Raw genomic sequence first — 14,411 nt, 5'->3', positions numbered from 1 at the left:
TGCATTGGCCCAGGTTTTAGGACCAGAATTGCTTAGCAAAGTCACTGTCTATCTAGACGACCTGCTAATAGCCACACCTACCTGGTTAGAACATATCAGGCTCATTGAACAGGTGCTTCAACAATTAGGAGAATACGGAGTAACAGGCAATTTTAAAAAGTCTAGTTTTGGTAAGGAGCAAGTCAAATTTTTAGGAGATGTTCTGTCAGAACGAGGTATATTACCTGATCTGAAAAAACGTGATGCCATACGCAATTGTCCAGCTCCAAGGAATAAAAAGCAACTAAAAGCCTTTTTAGGACTAGCTTCTTTTTTTCGTAAATTTGTACCACAACAACTGATGAACAGTGATGCATAGCTCAACTTGTTACGAAAAGTTATGGGATGACAAGTGTCAAGAGGACTTTAATAACATTAAGCAGGCATTGGTAAATGCAAACATCCTTAGCCACCATGATATGTCCAAGGATTTTTGCCTGTGCACAGATGCCTCATCTTAAGGGCTGGGGGCATGCTTATTCCAGATGCGACAGGAAGAGGGTAAGGAAGTACCCAAGGTAATCAGTTTTGGTAGCCGCAAGTTACCAGAAGCAGAAAGGTCTTACTCTGTGTCAGACTTGGGAAGTTTAGCAGTAATATGGGCATTCAAAAAGTTTGAATATTTTTTGTGGGGCAACAATACCAAAGTTTACTATGACCACCAGTCACTGTCATTTCTTTTAACATATAAACTATTGCACTGTATATTAGCTAGGTAGTGTCTATATATACAAGAATTCAATTTTGAGATCGTTTATGTTAAAAGAAGTCAGAATGTTATTGCAGATGCCTTGTCTAGGTTAGCACTAGGTTTAGAGGAATTTAGTGAACAAACAGAGCAAGATGCAGAAATCAAAACGTTATTAATGCAAGGTACAACACAACCATCTGATTATCGTAAGTTTTGTAAGCAGATGAAAATTCTACAACAGCAAGATCGCAAATGGAGTAAAGTCATGCAAAACCTTAAGCAAGATGAAGGTAGAAAGGTAAGTTAAATGGTATCAGGAGTAAAAGGGCGTTTTGTTTCATAGGAAACATAAAAAATCTGATCTATGGTGTGTGTCTATCCCAGAAGATTATATCGACGAATTTATAAGACACATGCATTAAGTATGGGGACATTATAGTATGAGTAAATGTACTGCAAAAATTGCAACACTTTGTTATTTTCCAAATTTGAGAAGCGAGTCCTATAGGTATTAAGAAAGGGTGCAATATGTCAAAAATCAAAACAGTCCAATCTGTCAAAATATACTGAGCTACAACCAATACAAAAAAATCCCTCTAGATATTGTATCCCTGGACGTAGCTGATCCATATCCAAGAAGTAAAGGAGGAGTAAAATACATAGTAGCACTGTATGATATTTTCTCAAAACGTATCAAAATGTATGCCTTTAAAAATGCAACAGCCACAAATTTCAGAAAAAGAATTGAGGGAGACTATTTGAGAAGAGTTGGTAAACCAAAAGTACTACTAACTGATAGTGCTCCATATTTCGTTAGGGGGAGTGGAAACAATTTATGACCTCACATGCCATAAAGCACATATTAGTATCCTTTTTTCACCCAGAGGCAAGCCCAGTGGAGCGAGTCTTTAAAGAATTTAACCGGTTTATTAGGACATACACCTCTCACAAACATACCCAATGTGTAGAATATGTAACTTCTTTCATGCAAGTTGTCAATAACCTTCTACATTCCTTAACAGGTTTCACACCTAATAAATTGACGTTCTGGACTAAGCAAACGAGTGAGTCGGAGTCGCCCATACCAAAGGTACCCACTACAGGAATGACACTACAAGATAAAATCAAACAAGCCATAGTTACTCTAAAAAAATTTATAACAAGAAATTAAAACGTGTTACACAATTTTTTGAAGGGCAACAAGTCCTCTTATGGAGTCACCCTAAAACGAAAACATTTGACAAACTGAATAACAAGTGGCAATTACTCTATTCAGGACCATATGTAATTTCCAAAATACCATGTCCTGGGACGTAAAGATTAGCCTATGAGAAAACAGGAAGAGACAAGGGTCTCTATTCTCAAAAAGATATAAAAGCCTTTATAGAATGACGAAGCTTGGAAACATTTTTTTTTCCACAAGATAATTGTACATAATTCTAAGTGTAATTTTTCTTCTAGAGTGTATGTTAAGATAAAGTAATGTGTATAGACATAAGTGATTCTTTTGATTTGTACACATAGGCATAAAAATTATCAGCAATGATAAGCAATACACCGCTTCGTTCGAAGCGAAAGTATAAACAAAATTAGCCCTACGCCTGCTATACGGACGTCTCAGTCACAGCTCTCGTACAAGATAAGTAATTTAAGTAGTAATAAACTGTTTTAACACTTTAAACTAATTTTTTACGTTAATTATAGTGCTCTTCAGGCGTACCATTAAAGGTTTTTGTCTTACTCGCGTATTTTCACAGTATTCACGTGAAGTTCGTTTTGTTTACATGTCACTGCCAGGCCGAACTTTTGAGCTTTCAGATTAAACTTCTTGTCGCAATTTCAAGTGCATTTACTGATAGTTTAGTGTGCTAAATACGTTTGCTGCCCCTTTATATCTGTAGAGTATCGTCATCTCTTAAGTAATTTCCAGTAAACAACTTCTGAACCCTGTTTACATAGTCGCGAGTAGGCGTAATTTTTCGTACACGTATTTTCATTGTTTTCCGGTAACTTAATTGTCTTTCTGTCACTAAAATCGATTTGTACCATGAGTGTAAAGTGCCTGGCGTGCCGTAGAATCGTTAGCTCCGGGGTCTGGTGTGATGGATGTAGTAACTTTTTTCATTGGTGCGATTGTAGTGGCGCGGGAATTGGAAAAATGATCGAGAGTCATCAGTGGTTCTGTAGGCTATGCAATAGAGATAGAAAGATTGTGGAACAGGAGGGGAAAATTGCTGCCCTTCAGGCTGAGATAGATGAGGCTAGGCGAGAACTGGGCAGGTTAAGGGGGGAGAAGGGTAAACAGGGGTGGGAAGTGGCAACAGGTATAAGGAACAGGCTAAGAAATTCTTCTGACAGCTTTATTATTAATGTACAAAATTGGTTTGACCTGTTGTCTCAGTCAGAAACTGATGAGCCTCTCACAGAAGTAGATGTAGACAGGGCTCAACAAGCTTTCAGCAGCAAATTGAAAAAGAATGTAGGGAAGCCTGCAAAGAGAAAGAAAGTCTTGTTGCTAGGTAGTTCGCATGCTAGGGGTGTGAGCCAACTTCTGCAGGATGAATTAGGGTCAGGATACCAGGTCACAAGTCTTTTCAAACCTAGTGCTGGACTGGGGCAGGTTACAGAGGATTTAGGTTCACTATGTAGAGGCTTTACTAAGGAAGATACCGTGGTTATTGTGGGTGGGCCGGGCAACAGTATTGACAGAGATCCAGGGTACAGCATAGAGTGTGACCTGGCAAAGATTGCATCAACATCGAGTCATACCTGTGTTGGGCTTCTGTCGGCTCTGGAGCGCCACGACCGACCTCATTTGAGCTCTTCTGTCAGGAGACTTAATTTGGAGTTGGAACGGCTACTTGGATCTGGTGCAGGGTCACAGATTGGTGTGGTTCCTGTTGATTCACTCTGTAGGTGGGTCTATAATAGACATAGCCTACACCTCAACAAGAAAGGGAAGGGTAAACTGGCTGGGCTGATAGCAGGAAATTTAAAGGGGGGAGGAACTACATCTCATGGTGGAAACTCTTTTTTACTGTAAGATCAGTGTCCAGTGGGAAACTCAGCCAGGCAAGTACTAAAGATGTTAAAAAAGTTCAAGATACTCACAAAAGTAAAGTGAAAAATAATATTAGTATATTTCATTAAAATATTGGGGATTGAAGAATAAAATTGATGAGCTTCTGCTTTGTTTAGAAGATATAGAAACTGAGAATGTAATAGATGTACTATGCCTATCTGAGCATCACATTGTCACTGATATGCAAAAGGATAGCATCAATGGGTACAAATTAGCTGCACATGTAAGTAGAGATAATATGATGAGAGGAGGAGTTGTCATATATGTCAAAAGCTTCCGCAGTGTAAAAAATTTAGAAACTAAAAAATTTTGTGTAGAGCAACATATGGAAGCATGTGCCACTGAACTTAAACTAAATGATGGCACTTTCATAATTCTAACAGTGTATAGGTCCCTCTCAGGGAATTTCCAGCTATTTCTAGAAAACTTGGATGCTTTGTTGTGCTATCTGTCAGACAGGAGGAAGCAAATTATCATTTGTGGGAATTTCAATGTTGATTCCCTGAAAGTGTGTAATAGGAAAAATGACCTTGTAGTATTACTCAGATCTTTCAATTTGAGCTCCGTCATTGATTTTCCTACTCGGATAACAAAGAACAGCAGTACGTTGATAAATAACTTTTTTATAGACCAAGATAAGTTTAAAGACATAAATGCTTATCCTGTTGAGAATGGTCTCTCAGATCACGGTGCACAGCTAGTTACAGTACATGACATAGCTCCATGCAGTATATCAAATCAGACTTTCAAAGCAGTGCATTCATTTAATAATATAAATATTGCAAACTTTAGAGAAAGCCTACAGCAGCCTGACTGGGATGAAGTGTATAAGGAACCCGATGCAAACTTGAAATATAACTTATTTCACAATACATTTTTAAGGGTATTTGAAAATTGTTTTCCCAAGAAAATAGTTAAACATAATTCCAAGAAAACATATAAAAACCTTGGCTAACTAAAGGAATAAGAATATCTTGCAACTGTAAAAGAGAACTGTATCTAACAGCAAGACGGAGTACTGACCCCAAAATTGTTCAATATTATAAAAATTATTGTGCGGTACTAAGTAAAGTTATTAAAAAGTCCAGAAGCATGTGTATCATGTCTCAGATCAGTAACTCTGATAATAAAATTAAAGCAATTTGGAATATTATTGAAAGGGAAACAGGAGAACCAAGAGTACAGGAAGACTTTAGTGCCATAAAACTAAATGACAAGTGTACTAACAAACAATCAGAAATTGAAAATATTTTCAATAATCATTTTTTAAATGTTGTGGAGAAAATAGGATCTAGATCTTCACTAGAAGAGGCAAAGCTACTAATAGAAGAGGCCATACATGTGCAGTTTGAAACAACTGTAATTCCACCAACCTCTCCCTCTGAAATCAGTAAAATAATAAACTCACTGAAAAGTAAAACCTCTTACGGAATTGATGGCATTTCCAACAAGGTACTTAAAGCTTGTTCCCCACAGATAAGTAGAATTCTCAGCCACGTATGTAATAGCTCTTTGGAGCAGGGTGTTTTCCCCGATAGACTGAAATATGCCATTGTAAAACCATTGCATAAAAAGAGGGATACGTCGGATGTCAACAACTACCGCCCAATCTCTCTTCTGACAGCTCTATCAAAAATTTTTGAGAAAGTCATGTATTCAAGAGTAGCCTCCCATATTTGTAAAAATAAAGTACTAGCAAAATGTCAGTTTGGTTTTCAGAAAGGCTTTTCAACAGAAAATGCTATATACTCTTTCACTGATCAAATATTAAATGCTCTGAATAACCGGACATCACCCATTGGTATTTTTTGTGATCTCTCAAATGCCTTTGATTGTGTAAATCATGGAATTCTTTTAGATAAGTTAAATCATTATGGTTTGAGTGGAGCAGTGCACAAATGGTTTAATTCATACTTAACTGGAAGAATGCAGAAAGTTGAAATAAGTGGTTCTTGTAATGTTAAAACAACAGCTGATTCCTCAAACTGGGGGGCTATCAAGTACGGGGTCCCACAGGGTTCGGTCTTAGGTCCATTACTGTTCTTGATATACAGGGTGATTCAAAAAGAATACCACAACTTTAGGAATTTAAAACTCTGCAACGACAAAAGGCAGAGCTAAGCACTATCTGTCGGCGAATTAAGGGAGCTATAAAGTTTCATTTAGTTGTACATTTGTTCGCTTGAGGCGCTGTTGACTAGGCGTCAGCGTCAGTTGATGCTAAGATGGCGACCGCTCAACAGAAAGCTTTTTGTGTTATTGAGTACGGCAGAAGTGAATCGACGACAGTTGTTCAGCGTGCATTTCGAACGAAGTATGGTGTTAAACCTCCTGATAGGTGGTGTATTAAACGTTGGTATAAACAGATCACAGAGAATGGGTGTTTGTGCAAAGGGAAAAGTTCTGGACGGCCGAGAACGAGTGATGAAAATGTAGCACGCATCCAGCAAGCATTTGTTCGCAGCCCAGGAAAATCGACTCGCAGAGCTAGCAGAGAGCTGCAAATTCCACAATCAACTGTATGGAGAGTCCTACAAAAAAGGTTAGTTATGAAACCTTATCGTCTGAAATTGGTTCAAGCACTGTCTGCAGCTGATAAGATTAAAAGAATCGATTTCTGTGATTTTATCCTTGCTCAAATGGAAACAGATGAATCTTTCGTTTCAAAGATTGTGTTTAGTGATGAAGCAACTTTCCACACTAATGGGAAAGTCAACCGTCACAATGTCTGTATATGGGGCACTGAGAATCTGCGGGAAACAACTCAGTATGAACGTGACTCGCCTAAGGTGAACATTTTCTGTGCCATTTCAGCCAATAAAGTTTTTGGTCCCTTTTTCTTCGAAGGTGCTACTGTAACTGGACTACAGTATCTGGAGATGTTAGAGAATTGGCTGTTCATTCAGCTCGAACAAGAAGCACAACAATTCATATTTCAGCAGGATGGAGCGCCACCACATTGGCACTTATCTGTCCGTAACTATCTGAAAGTCAACTACCCGAGGCGACGGATCGGCCGCCAGGCAGCCCATGACAGAGCACTTCATCACTGGCCTCCAAAAAGCCCTGATCTTACCCCCTGCGATTTTTTCTTATGGGGGTATGTTAAGGATATGGTGTTTTGGCCACCTCTCCCAGCCACCATTGATGATTTGAAACGAGAAATAACAGCAGCTATCCAAACTGTTACGCCTGATATGCTACAGAGAGTGTGGAATGAGTTGGAGTATCGGATTGATATTGCTCGAGTGCCTGGAGGGGGCCATATTGAACATCTCTTAACTTGTTTTTGAGTGAAAAAAAACCTTTTTAAATACTCTTTGTAATGATGTATAACAGAGGGTTATATTATGTTTCTTTCATTAGATACACATTTTTAAAGTTGTGGTATTCTTTTTGAATCACCCTGCACATTAATGACTTACCATTCCACATTGATGAAGATGTAAAGTTAGTTCTTTTTGCTGATGATACAAGTATAGTAATAACATCCAAAAACCAAGAACTAAGTGATGTAATTGTAAATGATGTTTTTCACAAAATTATTAAGTGGTTCTCAGCAAACGGATTCTCTTTAAATTTTGATGAAACACAGTATGTACAGTTCCGTACAGTAAATGGCACAACTCCAGTAATAAATATAGACTTTGAACAGAAGTCTGTAGCTAAGGTAGAATTTTCAAAAATTTTAGGTGTGTCCATTGATGAGAGGTTAAACTGGAAGCAACACATTGATGGTCTACTGAAACGTCTGAGTTCAGCTACGTATGCTATTAGGGTTATTGCAAATTTTGGTGATGAGAATCTCAGTAAATTAGCTTACTATGCCTACTTTCATTCACTGCTTTCGTATGGCATTATATTCTGGGGTAATTCATCGTTGAGTAGAAAAGTATTCATTGCTCAAAAACGTGTAATCAGAATAATTACTGGAGCCCACCCATGGTCATCCTGCAGACATCTATTTAAGAATCTAGGGATCGTCACAGTAACCTCACAGTATATACATTCACTTATGAAATTTGTTGTTAATAATCAAACCCAGTTCAAAAGTAATAGCAGTGTGCATAGCTATAACACCAGGAGAAAGGATGATCTTCACTATGCAGGGTTAAATCTGACTTTGGCACAGAAAGGGGTAAATTATGCTCCCACAAAAGTCTTTGGTCACCTACCAAACAGCATCAAAAGCCTGACAGATAGCCAACTAACATTTAAAAATAAATTAAAAGAATTTCTAGATGACAACTCCTTCTACTCATTGGCTGAATTTTTAGATATAAATTAAGGGGAAAAAACTTAAACATTAGTGTCATGCAATATTTTGTGTAATGTAATATCTTGTACAGACATATTTTATTAACCTGACACGTTCTACATCATTACAAAGTGTCGTATTCATGATCTATGGAACAAGTACACCAGTAGCAGGAGAGGAGACATTGGCCTGTGTGCATACGCGACAGACTGGCTGAAGGCGCAGCCATAATAGGACTGCAATATGTACCTAACTTAAATACAAAGTAATCGGAAATACTCCGTAAATACATCAACTGTCTAAGAACTAAGGAACCTACTGAAGTATGTACACAGAGGTTTATTTAAATACTAAACTATATACAACATATTTACAACGAAAAGGAAGCATTATTGAAAACCTGTACGAGACGTGTAAGCTAAGGATGAAGGACAAAATACTGTAAGAAATGTCATATAATTTTCTTTGCAGGGAAAATGATCATAAAGGGTAACAGACTAAATTTAAGCAAAATATGGAAATATCATCGGGTGTATGCAATGACCAATTGTATCAGTGGACATCGAGCTACGAAATGCAATCAGTTTTAATATGTTTTTTCCTTCTTTCAGCGACCAGTGCATCGTCACGGCGCAGAATAAGAGAGTAGCAGGTACCAAATGATGAAACTGGCCATATGTCGAGTAAACAATTTGGTTATATGGATATTTACAATTAAGGTCATAAGGCAACTGAAAAATTAAATATACGTCGTCGCAGTGTGTCTCAGTGACAATTATCACTACCTCTTCGCTGCAGAGCACACATAAACATTTAAGCATGAGATTTTACAAAAACCAATTGATTTCTTGTCGTCATTCATGAAAGCTTCAATAATTACATTTCCAGGTATTTGAGAAAGATACGTATATGATGGTTAAAACATCAGATTTCACACTAAGCTATCTGTGAATTCAAGTAAACAACACTAGTACATGAAGAAATGACCCGACATTTCGTCAATGATTAGTCAGTACACGTTACTTCAATGAAGTGAAAGTTCCTTGGCAACTAGTCCATGATTGTGCGAGTAATATTTTCTCCTACATCCTTGAACCATTAGATGAGTATTTCCTATCTTCCCTTCCAAACAAAGGAGGCGGCGCCAAGGATAGTTAGGCCAGCAATGCGCGATGTTTTAGTCGTCTTTCCAAGAAAGAAATAAGCTCCCATAAGTGATAAAACCAATCTATAAAATGAAGAAAAATGTATCATATGCTTGTATTGTGTCATAAAAATATGATATGTAATTAATTTATGTATGTGATATGAACGAAGATAAGTTGAAACGAACAAACAAACAAGTAACAGAACCCAGTTAATAAAAAAATGCCCAAAAGAATATCAATAAGCACAGAACATTTTAACAATGCAACCATATTCCTATTCTTATTCATATATATATATATATATATATATATAACACTATCTGGAGAAACCTATATGCTAATGAAATTAGTCTCTGTGGGTATAGGACAAAGAGAGAGCTGGTGCATTTTGTTAGAGTGGATTGCATACAGGCATACATTCAGAAGCAAACCTATTAATATACTGATTGATTTATGGCTCCTTGGGGATAGTCAATCCTTCTGAGAAGCGCCCCCCCCCTCCCACCTCTTCCCACCACTTCATTTGTGGCCCACTGGGGATAATCTGTTCTTCTGAGAAACTCCCCTCCTTTCCCCTTAACTTATTGTGCTGATTTCCCCTCCTTCCCCCCACGATGGAAAATCGCCCAGTATTACTCTTCCTCCTCTCCCTCACAGAAAAACGTTGGTGGGAAAATCACTCAATCTGTGCAGAATTGTTGGTGTGGAAGGTGTTAGTATTACCCTGTCCAACAACTACGTGTCCTAATTATGTAACTACACTCACGCTCATAAATTAAGGATAATGTTGATACATACTGAAACAACCCTTTGGTGGGCGGTTTGCGGGTTTAAATCACATTGGGATATGATAATGCGGTGCATTTGACCAGTGTTCATCGCATGTTGGCGTTGGCAGCAGTCCACATTTGCGGAGGTGTGTTGGTGCATGTCAGAGTACGGTGCAGACGTTTTCAGACGTGCTAATGGTGACTGTGTGTTGAAAATGGCTCAAAGAACACATATTGATGACATTATGAGGGGTAGAATACTAGGGTGACTGGAGGCTGGTCAAACACAGCAGGTCATAGCATGGGCCCACTGTGTGCCACAAAGTGTAATTTCAAGATTATGGCAACGATTCCAACAGACAGGAAACGTGTCCAGGCACTACAGTACGGGACATCCACAATGTACAACACCACAAGAAGACCAATATCTCACCATCAGTGCCCGCAGACAGCCACGGAGTACTGCAAGTAGCCTTGCTCGGGACCTTGCCGCAGGCACTGGAACAGTTGTCTCCAGACACACAGTCTACAGACGACTGAACAGACATGCAAGGTGCATTTCACTGACCACTGGTCACAGGAGAGCCCGTAAAGCCTGGTTTCAAGAACACAGTACATGGCCATTGGAACATTTGTCCCAGGTTATGTTCACGGACGAGTCCAGGTATAGTCTGAACGGTGATTCTCACCAGGTTTTCATCTGGCGTGAACCAGGAACCAGATACCAACCCCTTAATGTCCTTGAAAGGGACCTGTATGGAGGTCATGGTTTGATGGTGTGGAGCAGGATTATGAATGGTGCACGTACAACCCTGTATGTCTTTGACAGGGCAACTGTAACATGTCAGGTGTATCAGGCTATCATTTTGCACCTGTATGTTCGCCTTTTCAGGGATGCAGTGGGTCCCACCTTCCTCCTGACGGATGATAACGCACAGCCCCACCAAGCTGCCATCGTGGAGGAGTACCTTGAAACAGAAGATATCAGGCGAATGTTCTCCAGACCTAAACCTCATCGACAACGTCTGGTATGCTCTCGGTCGACGTATCGCTGCACGTCTTCAAACCCCTATGACACTTCAGGAGCTCCAACAGGCACTGGTGCAAGAATGGGAGGCTATACCCAAGCAGCTGCTCAACCACCTGATCCAGAGTATGCCAGCCCATTGTGCGGCCTGTGTATATGTGCATTGTGATCATATCACATATTGATGTTGGGGTACATGCACAGGAAACAGTGGCGTTTTGTAGCAAAAGTGTTTCAGGACGGTTTTTTCAACTCATCACCAATACTGTGGACTTACAAATCTGTGTTGTGTGTGTTCCCTAAGTGCCTACGCTATTAGCGCTAGTTTTGAGTAGTGCCACGTTGTGTGGCACAATAGTCTGCAATTATCCTTAATTTAAGAGCATGAGTGTACACCACTGCAGATTGGAGATGTCTTGTTGGAAAATTTTCATGTGTGCGCTCACCTTGATGTACAGGAATCAGCTGAGCTAGTGTACAATGCCGCCACCGGATGACGTCCCGCCACCCCTTGCCTCATCACTCCCCCCCCCCCCCCCTCCCAGAAAAAATTTTCAGGTAAAATCCCTCTACGTTGGTGGAATGGAAGGATCCCACAACAGGAAATTCAACTACATTGCAGAGGCATAACGATATATTATTTATTTATAAAACTGAGTTCGCATACCAGTTTGCAGGAGTTGGATCTCTGTATTTGGCGGGAAAATCTTATCATTATCTGCTGTTTATTTTATTCAGGAAGATGCAGGTCTTGTAAAATACGTCGACAAGAAGTAATTACGTAAAAAAAGATTGCTTCTTCTAATTGTGCAAGGAATACCGTCGTGAAATAGAAGCCAACATAAAACGCACACTGCACAGATGCCACTAAACATACCCAGCGAAACAACTTCCGATTGCGTCGTCCGCCACCCACCAGGCCACACCATGTGCATCTGGCACCGGATTCACGACCGCACTGCACTGTGGAAAAATGGCTGTACTACACGCATTGACAGTTAAGAACCAAACTCCCAGTATTTGCACATCTGCCATACCAGACACTCGGGGACTGTCGATCAGTATTGAAATTACATGCGATCGCAATGCATACTGAGTTATTCAGCTGCCTAGAGGGCTTTGCCCACAACAATGGATGCAAGCACTTTTTGTGGCTATCTGCCCAGCAGGTCAATCTGTGGGCATTGTCACCTTTGTTCATGGGGGCATCCTTTGATGTTTGGTGCTAGGTAGTTCCTGCCAAAGCACATGCTCTCTCTCTCAAGTGATTGCTTCCTGACCATCTAGCATCTGTCACATACCACTCGAAACCACACTAAACCCTCTTTTGGCTAATTAAATGAATCGATACCCTCTGTGTGGGGCAGGTTTTGCTTGCTTGGTGGATACTGGAACTGGCATATCTGGCAGGAAATTCTGGAGCTACCTGGCATTTCTCAGTTTTCCGATTTCCAAATCTTACTCTCTCCCCTTCTGGATTTTGCTTGCCCCCTGTTGGTGCACACTATCACACATAGATCATTTGGCAGGAAATCCATTATATTCGCAGTAACTGAATATAGTAGCGAGAATTTCAAATTTCAGCTCAGTTGTGCTATCTCCTAAAACAATTTGCAGGAGATAGGAGAGGGGTTTGACTGGGGCATGCTCACAGTACCACTCTTCAAAACAACAAATTGATCAACTGGGAATTTGACGTCATGATTGGAAGCAGTGCTGTATAAAATGATAATTGTAATTTCAAATTTCAGCTGGAATTTATGCATCATGGTTGCGTAATTTCCGATGATCTACAGGTCTGCTAAATTTATTTTTTAAAACACTACAGAATTTCCACAATGATCCTCTCTGCTACACCAGGAAGAAGAAGGAGGAGAAAGGATCTACGGTGTGGTAGGATAGTGACGACAACAAATCCATCTTAATTTGAACAAGTAACACTCCACCTTTCCGTTGCATGACAGAGCGCACTGGGATCTATTGAGAAGCACACAATGCCACACACAGCAGCTGTCACCACATAGACAGGGTACTTTGTAAACAAATGCACTTAAACCATGATCCATTGTGTAGTAATCATCATGGTTAGATGCCAGAGATTATGGGAACTTCCATAGGCCATCATCGCTCTTCCTCTCTGCACGCACATCTCCAGCTGTACCAGACGCTCAGAGGCCAGAGAGACCGTCACTGTGACTGCCAAGCAGTCAGCCCATCACTTTACGAGAGGTGGAGTTGAATAATCGTCCAGTGCAACCACTCGTCATACTGTATCCTCTAAAGTTTCAACATAAAAATCGGAGCATAAGCTAGCTCTGCCATGTGCCAAGACAACAAGCGGAATCGTCCTGGGAAACTGCCCACTTATTTATCAGTGTAATTATAATAAGATATTACACTCACAGCGCCAATCTGGTGACATTCGACAAAGAGGTAAGTATCGGAAATACCTCCTCATGACGACTGTGGCTCTGGAAATATCAATTTGGCGCGCAAATCTATAGCCTCTTTATGACTGGACATAATTCTCCAAGTGAAATCTTTCATAGACTTCTGGCTGGACATCAGTTGAAATAGAACTGGACAATCTATACCTCTCTTAGACCAGACAAGTCTGTGCTCTTCCCATCCACATCATTTTCTTTGCACACGTCGGAATACTGAACACAGTAGCTTCACACTCCAATACAGACACATTTCAGACAAGCAGTGAAATTATCGTTCATATGTGTATAACGACCGAAAAAATGTGGAATGTCCACACTCACAACAACTAGGAGTGTCAGTTCTCCTCATTTCTAGGTAATTGTTTTACATTTTGGTCTTCCAGGCAATCAGACTTGAGAATAGACTGCAGATATTTTCAGTCAGCAGTTCTGGAAGATTCTGCGTCCCATTAAGACACTCTGAAACAAGTGTTGTAAAATACAGATGTCCAGCACTGTGTGATAATCAACAGCACTCCCAGTGACGAAAGTGTTTGAAAGACATCACCGATGTGGGTTAGTGTTCTCTAATAAACATTGCAGTCTGTAGTGCGGCAAAGAACATGTGAGGATCTGCTTAGGGGAGCCAATGAGAGGACATTCTGCCTATCCACGATGTTGCACCATATTGCCTGCCCTTTTTGTACACCATAGCAGATCCAGTTGAGCCCTTGATTGATATATTGCGCAAGTGTTTACGAAATGACGGTCAAATCACAAGTTAAGCCAGAAGAGAGACATGATTAAAACGCTCATAACGCGAGCAAGACGAATATGTGAGCCGCACCACCACAGACACGAGATGCAACACCTGGAAAGCGATTTGAGGAGCAATGGGTACTCCACAAATTATGTAAGAAGTGTAACAGAGCAAAACACTCGACGAAGTGACACATCGAAAAAGGAATGT

The sequence above is a fragment of the Schistocerca piceifrons genome, chromosome 4, assembly GCF_021461385.2.
Source record: "Schistocerca piceifrons isolate TAMUIC-IGC-003096 chromosome 4, iqSchPice1.1, whole genome shotgun sequence".
Taxonomy (NCBI): Eukaryota; Metazoa; Arthropoda; class Insecta; order Orthoptera; family Acrididae; genus Schistocerca; species Schistocerca piceifrons.
The sequence above is the reverse complement of the archived record's forward strand: the minus strand, read 5'-3'. Positions refer to the sequence as shown.